The sequence below is a fragment of the Carcharodon carcharias genome, chromosome 5 (assembly GCF_017639515.1).
Source record: "Carcharodon carcharias isolate sCarCar2 chromosome 5, sCarCar2.pri, whole genome shotgun sequence".
In the NCBI taxonomy this organism is placed as follows: Eukaryota; Metazoa; Chordata; class Chondrichthyes; order Lamniformes; family Lamnidae; genus Carcharodon; species Carcharodon carcharias.
This window is the reverse complement of record NC_054471.1, coordinates 100,946,331-100,962,310: the sequence shown is the minus strand read 5'-3', so window position 1 is coordinate 100,962,310 and position 15,980 is coordinate 100,946,331. Positions and strand designations below refer to the sequence as shown.

At 42.1% G+C, this 15,980-nt stretch overlaps 1 protein-coding gene across 1 annotated transcript in view; it reads right to left on the bottom strand.

Annotated features, from left to right (window-relative positions):
- The window catches only part of LOC121278286 (CUB and sushi domain-containing protein 1-like), an 844,854-nt gene extending 831,599 nt beyond the window's left edge, over positions 1 to 13,255 (bottom strand). The window contains exon 1 of the mRNA XM_041188558.1: positions 13,102 to 13,255. The gene's annotated coding sequence lies outside the window, so the exon portion shown is untranslated. The remainder of the gene's footprint in view (positions 1 to 13,101) is intronic.
- Between the last annotated feature and the right edge of the window lie 2,725 nt (positions 13,256 to 15,980).

Sequence of the window (15,980 nt, the reverse complement as noted above, 5' to 3'; positions counted from 1 at the left end):
ACACTCAGCCCCTTTGGTTTTTGGACACGTGTCTTGCGGTCCTCGTGGAGGAGATGGGTGTCAGGCGGGGCACCCACTTCTCTAGGCACGGCAGGAGGAGGCCATCACTTCAGACTGAAAAAAAGCTTGGGAGGACATGGCAGCCGAGGTCAGCAGCCACAGCGTTGTGTGGCGCACATGGGTGCAATGCTGCAAAAGGTTCAACGACCTGCTGCGCTCAGCAAGCATAAATACCATGTTGGCACGGATCAGTGTGGAGAAGTGTTAAGGGCTGGTCACCCTGCGTGGAGCTCAGGGCTGTTGGAGTCTGAATGCCAACTGCCAAAGATGCCAGAGCTGGCCAAGAGGGTGAGCCCTGGCTGCTTGGACCGAGTGCCTTGCTGGTCAAGGGTCACGACTCAGATGTGCCCTCCAAGGTGTTCCTCAGGTGCGGTTGTCCAGGTTGTGATGGCGCTGCTGGTAGAGAGTGGATTAATTAATGCTCCTCTGTCCTTTCAGGAGAAGAGGAGCCATAACAACATAGAGAGGTCAAGGACAGGTGGACGCCCCCAAACCTCCTCATGTTGATGAGGTTTGAACTGGATGCTTTGGAGCTGGAGAGCTGCCACCCTCCTCATTCAGCCAGTCGTGGAGAGGCAGGGGTCTCTGACAAAGGTAAGAGTGTAGTGCACGGAGGTGAGAGTTTCGGATGGTGCAAACATTCTTGTGTAGTCTCTTCATTGATGGGAGCCTGAAAACTGGAGTCCCCATTGATTATTGAAATTTGATGGCACCATGATGCAGATCACCATTGTCTCACCAGGGTGCCTGGCATGCACAGTGACAGTGTGATGACTTAAACAAATGACATGTCGTTATTCTCCCTTAGATTCACCAGCACACACTCGTTTGCAGGACCCTGAAGAGTCACCCTCGACACCAGAGGACCGCCAGGCTTCAGATGGACCTGCGTCACATCCGCCCTCTGAACCAGGCACCAGCACCTCAGTGGGCATTAGGTCAGCGGCTAGAATGTCGGTGCACAGAGGTGAGGGCACTTCACACTCACTTATGCAGCAGGTGGAGGCAGAGTGCATCTAGGACACTGGCAGTCGGAGGACTGCTGGAGACCAGGACAATGCTCAGTTGAAGGCAGGTGAATTGCCCATTAGGCAGCAGATGCTGGATGTCCAGCGGGATGCGTGAGAGGATCTGACGGAGATCCACGAAGGTATGCGTTGACCCTGATGGTCGAGCATACTGCCTCCTCCATTTAGCACCAGGGACAGAATCAGGTGTTCCTGGGGTTGGTGCTTGGACCTGCAAACCCTCACAAAGACAATGACCTCAGTTGTTCAGTGCTAATGTGGGGGATGGGTGAGGCACCCAGCATCCCAGTTAGGTGCCCATCCATCAATGGCGAGAAGGAAGGTCCAGAGCGACATCACATTGGCGCACGACCTGTCATCTCTGTGGGCTCCTCTCAGGCCGCTCTGGATAATGGCAGCAGCTCCTCTGCCCCTCTGCCAGTGACCATGACATCTGATGAGAATGTGATGTCTAGGGAGATGCCAGCTGTGGCACTGACTGCTCCCTCCCAGGCAGGGCCAGCACTGGCTCTACAGCCCAGAGGATGATCGCCAAGGTCATCAATGCCAACAAGTCAGCAGGGTCAGCAAGCTGTCTCCAATGCTGCTGCCAGTGATGGGGGAGGGGAGGGGGGGGCGGTGGGGATGTGGTCACCAAGACGCAGCACTCATAAACTTATGTTTAAGGCACCATGAGCACAAGAGGGGCTGTTCATGGGTGATCTTCTGTTCTGCAGTGCTTTGTTTATATGTTTACTGGTTTTGGGCATTAACACCAGATATGGTAATGTTCAATTCTTTGAGTGTCAAAATTATATAAATTTTGCCTTTGTCTTAATGGTCTGAGTATGCTTCACCTTTTTGTTTTGTGCAGGGTAAGTTAACATGTAAAGCTGGATGCGGGTGGCTCTAAACTTTATTGCATAGGCATTGAGTGGATTTTGGGTTCGAATAAAAGGGTCATGTCAGACATCCCGGATGGTGGCGGCAGCCCTCGCATGAGGTGGAAGGAGATCTTTGGCAGCCTGGCTGAAGGAGCGTTGGATCAAAGCATCCCTGGTGTCCGTGCCTCCCTAAGGGATACAGAGATCTGCTTCTGTGCCCTCAGCATTCTCTTCACCATGCTCCTCTTCTGACTCACTACTGGATTCATCCTCTGTGGCTTGTGGAGCTGCCTCAAGGTCCTCTTCCTCCAGTGGGTACCCCCTTGCCAGTGCCAGATTGTGGAGAGTGCAGCATGCAACCACTATCAGTGACATCCGCTCTGGGGGGTATTGTAATGCTCCCCCTGAATGGTCCAGGCATCAGACGCGCATCTTTAGAAAACCTGGGGACTTCTCTATCACTGCCCTTGTAGAGACACGACTCCAATTATAACGCTGCTCTGGGTAGCGGAGAGGCGTCATAAGCCACCTTTTCAATGGACAGCCCTTCTCACCCAGCAGCAATCCATCTGGTTGGGCTGGAGCACTGAAGAGCCTCGGCACCTGGGAGCATCAGGACATAAGCGTCATGGGAGCTGCCAGGGTACCTGGCACAGACTTGCAAAATCTGTGTCTTGTGCAGACACTATCTGCACGTTCATCGAATGGAATCCCTTCCTGCTGATGAAGGCGCCCGGCTGACCTGCTGGCACCTTGATGGCCACATGTGTGTAGTCAACGGCACTCTGGACGCGGGGGAACCCAGTAATCGCTGAAAACCCTCTAGCATGCTCAGCCTGGCGGGCCTCGTCGATACAGAAATTAATAATTGACATTACCTGCATGAACAGAGTTTCTGTCACCAGTTTGACGCAACTGTGGACAGCTGATTGGGACACTCCACAAAGATCCCCCACAGACCCCTGGAAAGAGTCAGAAGCCTAGAAGCTGAGGGTCACTGTGACTTTCAGAGCCACTGGCAAAGGGTGTCCACCCACATAGTTGGAGGTGATCTCAGGCCCAACCATATGACAAATGGAGATCACACTTTCCCCAGAGAGGCGAAGCTTCCTTTGGCATTGCACCTCGAACATATTGAGGTAGCTGCATCGCTGCCTGTAAACCCTGGCAGTAGGATAGTGGCCTGTTCTGTGGCCCCTTACACCTTGGACTACCTGCTGGCCCTGTACCCATTGTGTCTGTGCCTCTTCTCCCACAGATCACTCCACTGGAAGCTCCAGTGGGACACCTGATTTCCTCTCCCTTCTGCCCCTCTCATCCTCCTCAGAGGAGGTGCCTCCAGCGAAGACCATAATCCCTGTTACCAGGGTAAAGGAAGGCTATCTGATACCTGGAAGGGTCCACTTGGTAAAAATTCTCCCGAGGCCTTGAAGACACCAATGAGTCCTGAAATGAAGACTGGAAATGCTAAGAATGAAGCTCAGAACAGAGATGAAGCTGTAAAGTTCAAATAAGCAACCAGCAGCAAACTATTTCCTAAACTCCTCACTACTCACAATGGCAATGCTGCTGACCCCTTTTATCCTGCCCTTGGATGAGGCTTTGCAAAATGTGTGCTGTCTACCGACCCATTTTGCCCATGTGATGAGCGTGAAATTGCACAGGAAACATAAAATCGGGGTCGTTTGCCTTTTTAATGGCCTTAAGTGACCTTTTAATAGATGGCAGGTGTGGCTACAACACCTATGCTCACCCATCGACCAGAAGAATGTCTGCATGGTGGATGATGTCGGGACGCTCGCCTGACATCATCTCGCCCCCGCCTGCGAGGTGTAAAATTCTGCCCTGAGTTGCAGCACCAGAAGGCATGTTTATATTATAGATGTCAAGAGATGGTGAACAAATGGTTAATTGTTCTATTACATACATTCCAAATACAAATGCCCCCCACCATTGACTCTGTTAGCCTTAGCATTTTGTATACTATGGAAGGCAAGGATGACAAAGATCCTAAGACCATACCCCATTGAATCCAAACAATTTACGCTACATATCCAAAAGCATTTGCATGCTGCAATAATTTACGCATGGAGAGGAAGTTGTGGGTGTGAGATGGGGGTGGGGGGGGGCGGGGGGGTGGGGGGTGCTGGGAGGGGAGTTGGTTAAGGAAATATTTTTCCTAATACATATTTTATACCAAATAAAAAAATTATGAAAAATAATCATGCTGATTATTAGACATTCCTGGGTCAGCCCATGACCTGGATTTGATGAAAATCATGCTAAGTCTCAATTACTAAAACCAATCTCCCTGGCACTGAAAACTAACTTTTACAACTGAAAGAATCTCATTCCTTGAGATTTTAATTATTGTTGGAGATTTAAAATAAATAAAAATAAGATTTCACTTTTTATTTTATCTCTTTCATCGTTTTTAATGCCATCTTTCTTTCTCTCTCTTTGTTTCACTTTCCTTCACCTTCTGTAGCTGATATAACATCGTAAATTATGCTTGCTGGTTCAAACTCTTCGTGCCGCAGTAAGTATTCTTCAGTCTAAATGGTTAAGAGGACGCCATGCCTTGTCCTGTTCACTCAGGGCCCAGATTCCCTGTGAAGGTTGTTGCATTCTTTTTGCTCACTAATAACTTCAAGTTCCAGTCCAAAGTCCCACAGAAATTCTGTGGGTGAGTTTAAGTGTAATAACGGTTAGTGCTATTCATTCCCACTGACTACAAAACCCAGGCCATTTAATATATTTAGAATGTCCAAAATAGTGGCTTGCAATTCTGGAAATGTTACCTTTCCAATGGAAACAGTCAGATTGAGGCAATAAAATCGAGCGGAACCTGTACATGAAATAAAAGCTGACTACACAGAATGTATAGGAACATTTCCACCAGTTTTTTTTTTACTGAGAATTCTATTATTTTCTTTATTGTGTGGACTTATTGCAAAATAGGAGTTTAAGGAAGAGAGCAAACATGTCTCTTATAAACACACAGCAGTGATAAAATATAGCACATTATAACTGCAACTAATATGGTTATGGCTTTTTGAAATAAAGCACTATCTCGGCTCCAATTGTACAATATAGGGATCATAACATCGAAATTGTAGAGGATATATTTGTAGGTTTGAGAATCTCAGTACCCTGTGACAACACAGCCTGTTGAACAGCACATCTCACTGGTTAAACTAAATAAGCTTCAGCCATGGGTAATTCCTTCCAGCTGACAGCACCTCCAGGAGAATGCTGCTCTCAATGCTTTAAGGTCTTTTTTCCTACCTAATCGAATGTTTTCCAGTTACACCAGTGACATTTAACATTAAGCTCTAAAAGAGGGGAAGAAAATGTGACATATTATCAGACAATCAGTAAATCTCCTGCAGTAGTGTTTCGGGACTCTGCACAGTTTCTGGTCTTTACAGCAGTCCTAGTGCAGCCTAAAAATGAGAGGTTTGCCTCTTATAATTATGCAGCATATTTAATGAAGTAACAAATTACATGATAGACACAAAGCAAATAGGGTACACCTTCCTCATACCAGAAGTTATAGGTTTCACAGATATAATATTTATACACCATGCCCCAACTGCGTAAGATGCCAGATATTTTATCTTCCTTCATCAAAGTTTCTAATTATTAGTTATTTAGTCTGTCTCCCCTTGCTTAAAATCCGAAGTTTTGATTGTTTATTCTTCTATCCTTCCTAGCCAAAATCTCATCTTTACTTCCTGTGCTGGAGTTGTAACTTAGTTGGAGATGTTATAAGCATAATACTACACTGGGAATTCTTCCTGATCATTCAGTTTCCATGTCAACAGCTCTTTGAACAATTGCACTTTTCATGCTTCAGATCTACAAAACTGATTCAACCTTAATATCTGAGTTCAGTATGAAGCACCTTAAAATCATTCTCCTCCAACAAAAGTAACTAACACCAATTCCATTCAGCAACAAGCAAAAACCTCATTCTGAATGTTAGCTGCATTTTTAAATTTAATGGCTTAGACTAGAAAATTGCGCAAAAAAACTGGTATTTCCAATGTTGGGTGGATTTTTTTGTGGTCCTTGCTCATTGACAGTTAATTAATAGTTTAGTGATTGCTTCATATTTAATTAGTGGAATATTTGATCCAAACACTAAATTAACTGAAAAAGATTATCATTATAAGTAATTACTATTTTTGCCTTGCATTTACCTTGACATGCAGCTTCCACTTTGAAGTGTTATGTCCTGCTTATACATTTTATATTTTAATATAGGTTAGTGGATCTCCCATGCCATTGCTTACTATAGGACAGAAGTTATTTATAACATGGCACAGACTTTGCAGTCAGCAGCGAGGCGACAGAGCTTAAGCATTTGCCTCCAACTCAAAAAGAGCTGTCCACAAAGATTTTGCAATCTCTGTGGTGTAGCTTGCCTCTTTTCCGGTGTTCTTTTGATTTTGATATCAGTTGAAGGGGATCTCTGCAATCCAACTATAGCAATGCCATTAAGGGGGCAATCAAGGGGGCAAAAAGTAAAAACCACCGATTATCCTTCATGTTTTAATCATTTAACACACAGCAAAATAAAGGTTGGAACATGCACGTGGGATTAATGTAGACACTAAAATATTATAAACAAACTTTTAAAAAGTTATTCTTTTAATAAGCTGTGAAATTTTTATCATTATGGAGAAATGTAATATTTCATAAATATAAAATTAGATTTTCAGGGCCAGATATATTGTTCAGCAATAATTATTAACTTATATGCTGTTACAAATCCTATTACAACAAGGACTGACTTTCCCCTCTTGTACATTGTAACTTATAGCATGGAATTGGAAATTCCTGCTAATTCGAATGATATCAGAAGTTTTCCAGCTGCAGAGATTTGAACAGCTCGCCCTATAGAGGAGGACAAAATCGCTGACAGCACTTTTTAAATTTCTAATGACCGTTTCACCATCATGACCATGGCAAAATCCAGGCCTACACAATCACAAGCACTCTAACTGCATCATGTAGGTGTATCATTCTGCTGCTAATCTACAACTACTTTTCCCTTAGACATCACAAAATATAATTATTCTCTATACCTGAGGTCAATTAGAGGTTACCAGTTCTTGGGTGAATTAAAGGTCACACTGGCTTTCTTCTTCAACATTTTATTCTTAAATGTGAATACTGAATCAGAAGATTTTTTATATACAATATGTTTGGTGGCTAAATCAATGGATCAAATGATGATGAAGCATTAACTTTACCCATGTAGTTAATTTTATTTCTGGTCTTTCTTTAACTTCCAAGATACAAAAAAAAAACATTGTTTCAGTTAGCTAGAAAGCAGCTTGTGTGAAGTATTTAAGTTGATGAGTCATGCAGTTTGATGATGTTGATATTTTGCTCCTGGATCTTGGAGCATTGGGATCATAGGAAAAGGGAGCATTAGGAGGTAGGCCAGGAATGGAATTTTAGGATGTGCAAGTACTGAAAAGAGTGGTGCTTTGGACACTTCGAACATCTGTCAGGCTTTAATAGGAGAGTTAATTATCAATGTATGAGTACAATTGTGGAAACCCTGGGAAATGGAAGGTGCCTCCTTAATGTACAGAAACCATATGTGTTGGTGGTGGTGCTAAGGTGGACTTCAGGTGTGGCAGCATTTGGGCTGAGTGAGTGGAGTATTCAAACAGTGGGGTCTCATTCGTAACAGTGAGCTAGGAAACCCATTCAAAATATGTCATCAATGTAGCAAAAAGGAAGCATTTAAAACTAGTTTTCATGGCAACCCCTTTAAATCTGGTCATATATTAGGAGTTGAAAAGATAACTGCAGTTAAATTCCATGTTGATTGGGTGGAGAATGAAAAAAACTCCTGTATGTTGCTTTCTGTTCAAAAGCTAGATGTATAATTTCTATAACAGGGTTAGATGACAATTACTTATTCAGGCATCTGTTAATTATTCAATAAACTTGCACAATAGTCTAGATCTGAAGGATATGCTGATGCTGTAATACTTCTTACAGATGGGAGAAAGATCCAATGGAGGAAGAGGATAATTTCACCACTTTAAGTAATTAACTGACAGCTTTTCTTTTGTTATCATGGGAACTTTCATTAAAACTTACCCAGATGTGATGGCACATGAAAATATCCAAGGATCTTAGATTCAACAAGTGTAATCTAATATATAGAACAACAACAACATGGATTTTATATAATGTCTTCAGATAAAATTTAACACTGACCTAAATAAGGAGAAATTAGAACAGGTGACCAACTGGTTGATCAAAGAGGTTTCAGGCAAGAGTCTTAGAGAGGAGAGAGAGAGAGAGAGAGATGACAAGGTTTCGTGATAGGAGTCCAGAGTTTAAGATTGGCGATATGGCTGGCAACATGAGAATAAGGAAATAGGCAATAGACAAGAGGCCAGAATTAAAGAAACAGGGAGCAGAAATTTGCCGTCGGCGAGCAGGGGACACGTAAAATGATGCAGGATGATGTCGGGCGGAGCCCCCAACGTCACCGAGCCCCATTTGAATTATCAGCAAGGCGGAGGCACAGCAAAATCAGCTGTGGGCCCGCCGACCTGTCAATGGCCAATTGAGGCCATTGACAGGATTATTTAAACAATTAAAGGACCTGTCCGTCCATGCCAGGAGCCTCAGCAGCAAATGGAAAAAACATGAAACCTCATCCACCGATGGAATGAGGGTTCATGCAAGCTTTTAAAAGGTTTAATAAAGTTATAGTATAAATTATGAACATGTCCCATCTCATGTGACATTGTCACATGAGGGGGACATGTTTAGGAATTTTTTTTTTCTATTTTTAATCTTTTTCAAAGTGGAAGCGATCTCCCTGAGGCTGCACCTAGCCTCAGGGAGGTGTGCGCTCTTTCGTGCACATGCATGAAAGAGCGCACTCTTGCTTTTGGGGAATCCCTCCTGCCTGCACAGGAAGCGCATAGCGCATCCTGCCGGATGTCACGCTGGGCGGGCCTTAATTGGCCAGCCCACGTAAAATGGCGGCGCGGCCCACTTCTCTAGCGCGGATCAGCTCCCTGCCTGCCGGAGATTGGGTCGGGCCCGCCTGCTCGACAGGCAGAAAATTCTGCCATGGAGTTTTTCACAAGGTTGTTGAGTTGGAGGAGTTTACAACAACAGGAAGGACAAAACCATGGGGGGGATTGGAGCATGAGGTGAGAATGTTAAAACCAAAATATAGGTGGGCTGGGAGCTGATTCATGTCAGCAAGCATGGGGTGAAGGATGAATGCTACTTGTCACAAGTTAGTATATGGGCAGCAGAGATTTGGTTGAGCTTAAATTTATGGAGGTTGGAAGATGAAAAGCCAGTCAGGAGAGTAATGGAATAGTCAAGGCCTGGGTAACAAAAGCTTAAATGGGGACTTTGCCAACAAATGGGCTGAGGCCGGGTGGAGATGGGCAATATTGCAAAGATAGAAGTAGGGAGTCTTTGTGAGGGAGATGATTTAGGGTCAACAGTTCAGGTCACAGTCAAAAACAGCCCCAATCTTGTAAACAGTTTGATTCAGCCTGTCACCATGGCCAGGCAAGTGGGTGAAATCAGGAACTAGGGAATGAAGTTTGTGGAAATGACCTAAGATAATGACATCCGTCTTCGCAATGTTTAACTGGAGGAAATTTCAGCTCACCAGGACAGATGTCCAACAAACATTGTGACAAATCAGAGGCAATAGAGAAGTTAAAAGAGGCAGTGGTGAAGTATGGTTGGTGTCCTCAGTTTTTGTTTGGAACCTGAGGTGTTTTTCGATGATATCGCTCAGGTGTGACGTGTAAGTGAGAAATAGGACAGAGTGGGAGGGAGGGGTGGGCAAGATGGCACGAGGATAGGTCCCAGGAAGATTCCCGAGGTAACATTATGGGATTGGGAAGGGAGGATATTGCAGGACATTCTTTGGATCTAACTGGATAAATAAGGGTGAAACCATTGGGAATAGTCCCACTCAGTTGGGTAGCAGAGGTGAAACATTAAAAGCGAATGGTGTGGTCAACCGTATGAAAGGCTGCTGGCAGATCAAAATGGATAAGGAGGGATGATGCACCAGGGCCACAGTCACATATGATGTTATTTTTGACTTTGATAAAGCTGTTTCAGTGCTGTGGTGAGGTGGAAATCTAATTGGAAAGATTTAAAATAGTGTTTGTGATTAAGATGGGCATTGATTTGGAAGGTTACAATATAGCAGGGGGAGATGATGATGTAGTGGTAATGTCACTGAACAACTAATCCAGAGGCCAAGGTTAATGGTCTGAGCACATGGGTTTAAATCCCATCACCATGGCTGGTGGAATTCAAACTCAATTAATAAAATCTGGAATATAAAGTTAGTTTCCTGGTCACTGAGACTATCATCCTTCACATCTGCTTCACTAGATTTTAGGTAAGGAAATCTGCCATCCTCATCAGTCTGGTCCACAGCAATGTGGTTGACTCTTAATTGCCCCCTGAAATGGCCCAGCAAGCCATCAGTTCAAGGGCAATTAGGGATGGGCAACAAATGCTGGTCTTACCAAGAATAAATGAAAATAAATTGAAAGTCTTTGGAGAGAAAAGGGAGGCTGTAGATGGGGTGGAAGTTTGCAAGGACAGAAAGGTCAAGGGTCTTATTTTGATAATGCTATGTTTGAAAAGGAGTGGGTCAGTACCTGAGGAAAGTGAGCCATTTACACAATCAGCTAACATGGGGGCCAGGAGAAGTTGGATAAGCCATAAAATCTAGAGTATGGTGTGTAAATGATCCTATTACACAAAATGAATATTTTCACTTGCGTTTTATAAACTGAGATGGAATTCAAAAGACGTCAGTCACCAACGAGGCAAAATGGGGTGTCAAGCTCAATCCTTGCCATTGCCAAAAATTGCCTATGCGATCAATATTATCGTGAGAAATGCAATTTCCTTCAATTGGCCAAAGATGTTACATATTAAGCAGAAATACATATGTCAATTACCTTTTGTTTCTGGTTACTGTTTTGGTATTGAAATCATCTGTCTATGGGGATCTTGTTTTACCAGGGAGAGGGAACTTCGAGCTTTAAGCCAGCTGCATGTGTTTCAAAATTATGCCAATTACTGAAAAACTGGGCTGTTTTTCAAACTGCTGCTTATTTCATAGTGTAGGAAGCTCACCTTTGTTTATGTTTGGAAAGAAAGTAAGTGGTGCCTTTATTATTTTGTGTCAAGGGGAATAGTGGGATGTGTGATTCATTGTTTTATACTGTTTACTGCCATTTAACTGTTCTATTTAATTAAAGCCATTTATTGATTCAGAGCCTTGGTCTCATTCATGTAACAGCACATATATTTAGCCATCTTTTTGAAGAAAGGAATTTCATGTGACTGCATCTGATATAGCCAGCAAGCAGAGTAAGGATTCTCCATTATGATCTGTTGGGTTAAATATTTATTTATTGAGACACTGGGAAGGTCAAGGCTTACTCCAGATCATAGCAAATATGGCAATAGTTGTTTATGCTGGCCTTGAGGAAACATTGAGTCAAAAACACAACACTTGGAATATTTACCTTAAAGAACACAGGTTTCTCAAGTTCAACATTGGCCAGTTTATTTTAGAAAAATCCTTTCTTCCTTGGCAGGGAAAAAAATCTGCTTTTCCAACTATCATTGGGATGCACCTTCATGTTTTAAGCAGTTACAGAGCTTCCGAAATTGCAAATTGGATTTTAAAAATGGTGCAAGTACTTCAGCTGATTTCTATCGTGTCTCGGAACGTGGCTGTTCTTAGCCTGAAATTTTGGTCATGTTAGATCCAGGATCAGGATTCAGTGGCTATGGAAAGGCAATAGGTTCATAGCTGCAAAACAAAGTGCAGAGTGAGGCAGGCAGCATTGGACTCCAGGACGTGTTTTAGAACCTCCAAATCAAGCCATGACAATATTAAGCATGGTCTTGGAGTGGGGAAGGCTCAGAGATAAACACATAATATCCGTGTTCCTCATCTTCTACAATTAAGTTTATTTACCAACAACTTTGCATAATTTCAAATTCTGATCAATTTAGTTCTGTCCATAGCTTATGGAAAGGAGAAACAGATTGTAGATATTGTTAGAATAATTTAAGATTATAGATCAAAATAGCATGGTCAAGTATCCTGTCTTACAAAGGTTTAGGTATTTAGCAAGGAGATGGGTGGGTGCACAGAGGAGCTTTTTTTGTCTTTGCATTAACAGAACCTATTGGGCCTGGTATCTAGATAAGGGTTGACAGGGTTAGCAAGGGACTTACATACCCACAGAAGGTGATAGCATTGAGATACTGCTCAAACAGTGGAGACTTGAAGTAAAAAAAGACTGGCCACCATATTCCTGAGTACAATAATTATGCTTGTGAGAAAGAGATGGAAGTTGAGGTGATTAGGACATGATGTAAAATGGCTCATTAACAAGTACTCACTCAGCTTGGTAGGATAATTAATGACTAAGTGAAAAGGCCAGAGATGCGTTCATGGAGAACGAAGCATCTAAACAGTATAAAGACAGGAGATCCAGCAGTCATAAATTAAGAGCTCTTAGGACAGTTAGTTGTCCATAGCTTCACAGCAGAAGTCAAGTTTGATCACCTGGAGTCTCTGGGAAACCAGGTTTTATTAACTGTTTGTCATTTAATACATTACTGTGGAATAATAGAACAACACTATTATTAATCAACATATTAAAGTCTGTTTAAAACCACTTGGGCCCAAATCACATTGAAGTGATTGTTAAATGACCAACACATTTATATTGTGATAATAACTGTTGTAATGTGCCTATAAGGGATAGCAGCAAGCATTCACTAGGAAGGAATTGTGTCATGCGATCCTGTTCTAGTTTTGCTTTGGCTTTCAGCAAAACACACACACGCACAGCTCTTATGTGTTGAAGCTTTCTGTCCATATATATCTGTTCACGAATGCCTAGAATTAATAAACAACCCATGATGTGTTTACCCGATCCCTTATAAGTGTTTGGTGCTTTTATATCATTATAAAAACACAACAGTAAGTGGAGCAAAGAAATTCACTAAGATGTACGCTTCTGAGATTATCCCTCTGACGAAGCCTTGCCTCTTCAACTTTGCTTCAATGAGTTCAGCTTGTTACTTACATTTTAAGATGCAAAATCAAAAATGTGCTAGTGTTTCCAAGAGAGGAGGCTTAGCACATGAGATTCCAGGAATGAAAGGTACTGTTAAATGAATGGAACACAAGTCTGCAGTCAGCCACAGCTTCATTTCATTCCATCATGCATAGGAAGTGGAACATAATGATCATTCTGTCTGCCCACTCATCATCTGCCTGACTGTCAATCCAGCACTCTGTCCCTCTCTGAGGTATTTCCTGAACCTCTGCTATATTCTGTTGGTGAGCTTCCCAGAATAATCCTTCCCACAAATGCTTCTTTCTTCAAAGCCAAAATCAGCAGGATGTTGATGTTATCTGAATTATAACTACAAAAATAGGATGTGTGGGTACTGTGAATTCCTGTTTAAAAAAAAATCCAGAATGCTGTTTAAATCTTTGCAGCTATGTGATGATGCAGTACATCTCATTACTGTTATTAAGCACTCCCATTCTCATAGTGAGAGGTGGTTGAAAAGTAATAATGATCTTGTGCATAATTCTGTGCCACAGAGTTAAAGATAGACTGCTGCTCTGAAGGTTTTAATCCATTAGTCTCAAAAATCTGCCAATTCTCTGTTACACAGCAAATGTATATTTGTGTATGTATTCTGAAATTGTAACATTAAATGAAACATAATTTATCACAAATATTATTCATGTTATATAATAAACTGGACAGGCGGGTTAGCAGGTTTAATTCAGCAGTTAAGTAGTTTCAATCGAGCAAAACTATACAAGAGTTCAACTTTTAGTAACAAGAAGGGGGTTTTGGCTCAAGAGGTATGTTCCTTTTTCATAGACCAGCCCTGGATAAATATTCTCTCATCAAACTCTCCAATCCATTTTATTTTAATTCAGAAACACATTAAATTAGGACTGATTCTTAGATCACCAGCAAGTGGCACTCTTCATCTGCTGGACTCCATTGCACAAACAACCCTATTCCAGGATCAATCCATTAGGGATAAAAAAAAGGGAAATTTTGGAAAGACACATATACTTAGAAAATAAAATTTGTAATATTTCAGGTCTTGAAATATCTGAGAACATCGTATGAGGAGTAGGTCATTCCAACTTAATAAACCTGCTCCTCCATACTGTTAGCTATATAGTAGCCATATCCAATCTTAATTTCCTGCTTCTCTCATACACACACACACACACACACACATACGGTCGAGATTTTTTTCCTGTTCTGTTTCATTTTTTGCTGGTTAAGCTCTAATTTTAAAAGCATATCTCCTTATCCTGTATTCCCCTCATATAAGAAGGGGTCTTTTTTTATAAACTCTGTCAATTCCTTTATTTCAAACACCTGGGGTTAGAGTGTCCAAAAGATTGTGGAACTTAAAGCACAAATTACAACTCGGTCAACTCAAGCTTCCCTGAGTTTTTGTGTTAGTTTTCAAAACACTGTACTAGGAACAGGCCCCACCCAAAAAAATGGCCATGCCCCAGAATGAATCAACTGCTGCTGGAAGTTACTGGGTTTTTTAAATTCGGTTACGGGGTGTGACCATCGCTGGCAAACACCTGTTACATATCCCTACTTGTCCTTGAGAAGGTGATGAATCATTGCGGTCCATCTGATATAGGTACACCCACTGTGCTGTTAGGAAGGCATCCAGGATTTTGACCCAATGACAGTGGAGAAATGGTGATATGTTTCCAAGTCAGGATGGTGTGCAGTCTGGAGAGAACTTGAGGGCAGTGGTGTTTCCATGCATCTGTTGTCCTTGTTCTCCTTGATGGTACAGGTCATGGGTTTGGTAGGTGCTGCTGAAGGAGCCTTGGCAAGTTGCACTCATGGGCAGGCCTTGGGAAAACTTTGAAAGTTCTTTTAGATGCCAGGGCATTAACAGGGCCATCTTCAGAGCCTTTGAATGTCCCTACCTGCTCTGGGCAGGAAGTGGACTAACAGTATATAAATGAGGCTCAATGTTTAAGATCACTGATGATCTCCTGCTGGCAGGCAGGAATTTAACCACTAGCTACTTTCCCCATTGGAAATCCATTCCGAGTTAAATTACCCTTCCTTGGGTCAATTTAAATACATATGATAGAGTTACTGCAGATTTTAATTTGACTCTTCCACTGGGTTTTTCATACATAGTTTGCGCTACTGTAAGTGTAAATATAGCACAAAATTCCCAGGATAGGAAGGGCATTAGACAAAAAATCTAATTCAGTGTTTTAAAGCTCTGTCAATATGAGCCACAAAAGGATAGAGAATGGCTCAGAGGTGCTGAGTGCACAAAATATTTAATAGAAATTGTGTGAAACCTTGTGAGCTTTGATCTGCCAGTTACAAGATGTATTATTTAATTTAAAGGAATTTGCAACAAAGGGACATGGATATTCAATACCAAGTGTACAGTTCCACACCCTAAATATCCTTGCTTTGACGGAATCCTTAAATGAACAGCTCTTGCCTAAAATCCACAAGGGACAGATTTCAAGTGATGAGAGGTAAAATAGTGGTCTTTGTTGACTCAGGCTGGATTATTTGAAGTTGTAAAGCATTGCTTTGGCATAAGTGCAAATAAGTTTTATGTACATTGTATAGAAATGTAAGCATAACATAAAAGAATAGTGAGCATACTAAAATGCATGGGATAACTGACTACTTCCAGAAAATTCTCTCACATCAGTTAGTGTTTGCGCAAAATTTACCTTAATGCCAGAATTTGATTCACCCAACCCAAGGTATTTCTAAAGGACTAAACCACCCCACTGCACTTGAAATCTTCAGCTTTAGCCTATAGCCTTTACCTACGTATGTAGCTTTTTTTCCCTGTTTCTGTATCACCAAATGTATTGTGTGAATTCACTACCATTAATGATTTGCAGAGCTGTTAATTT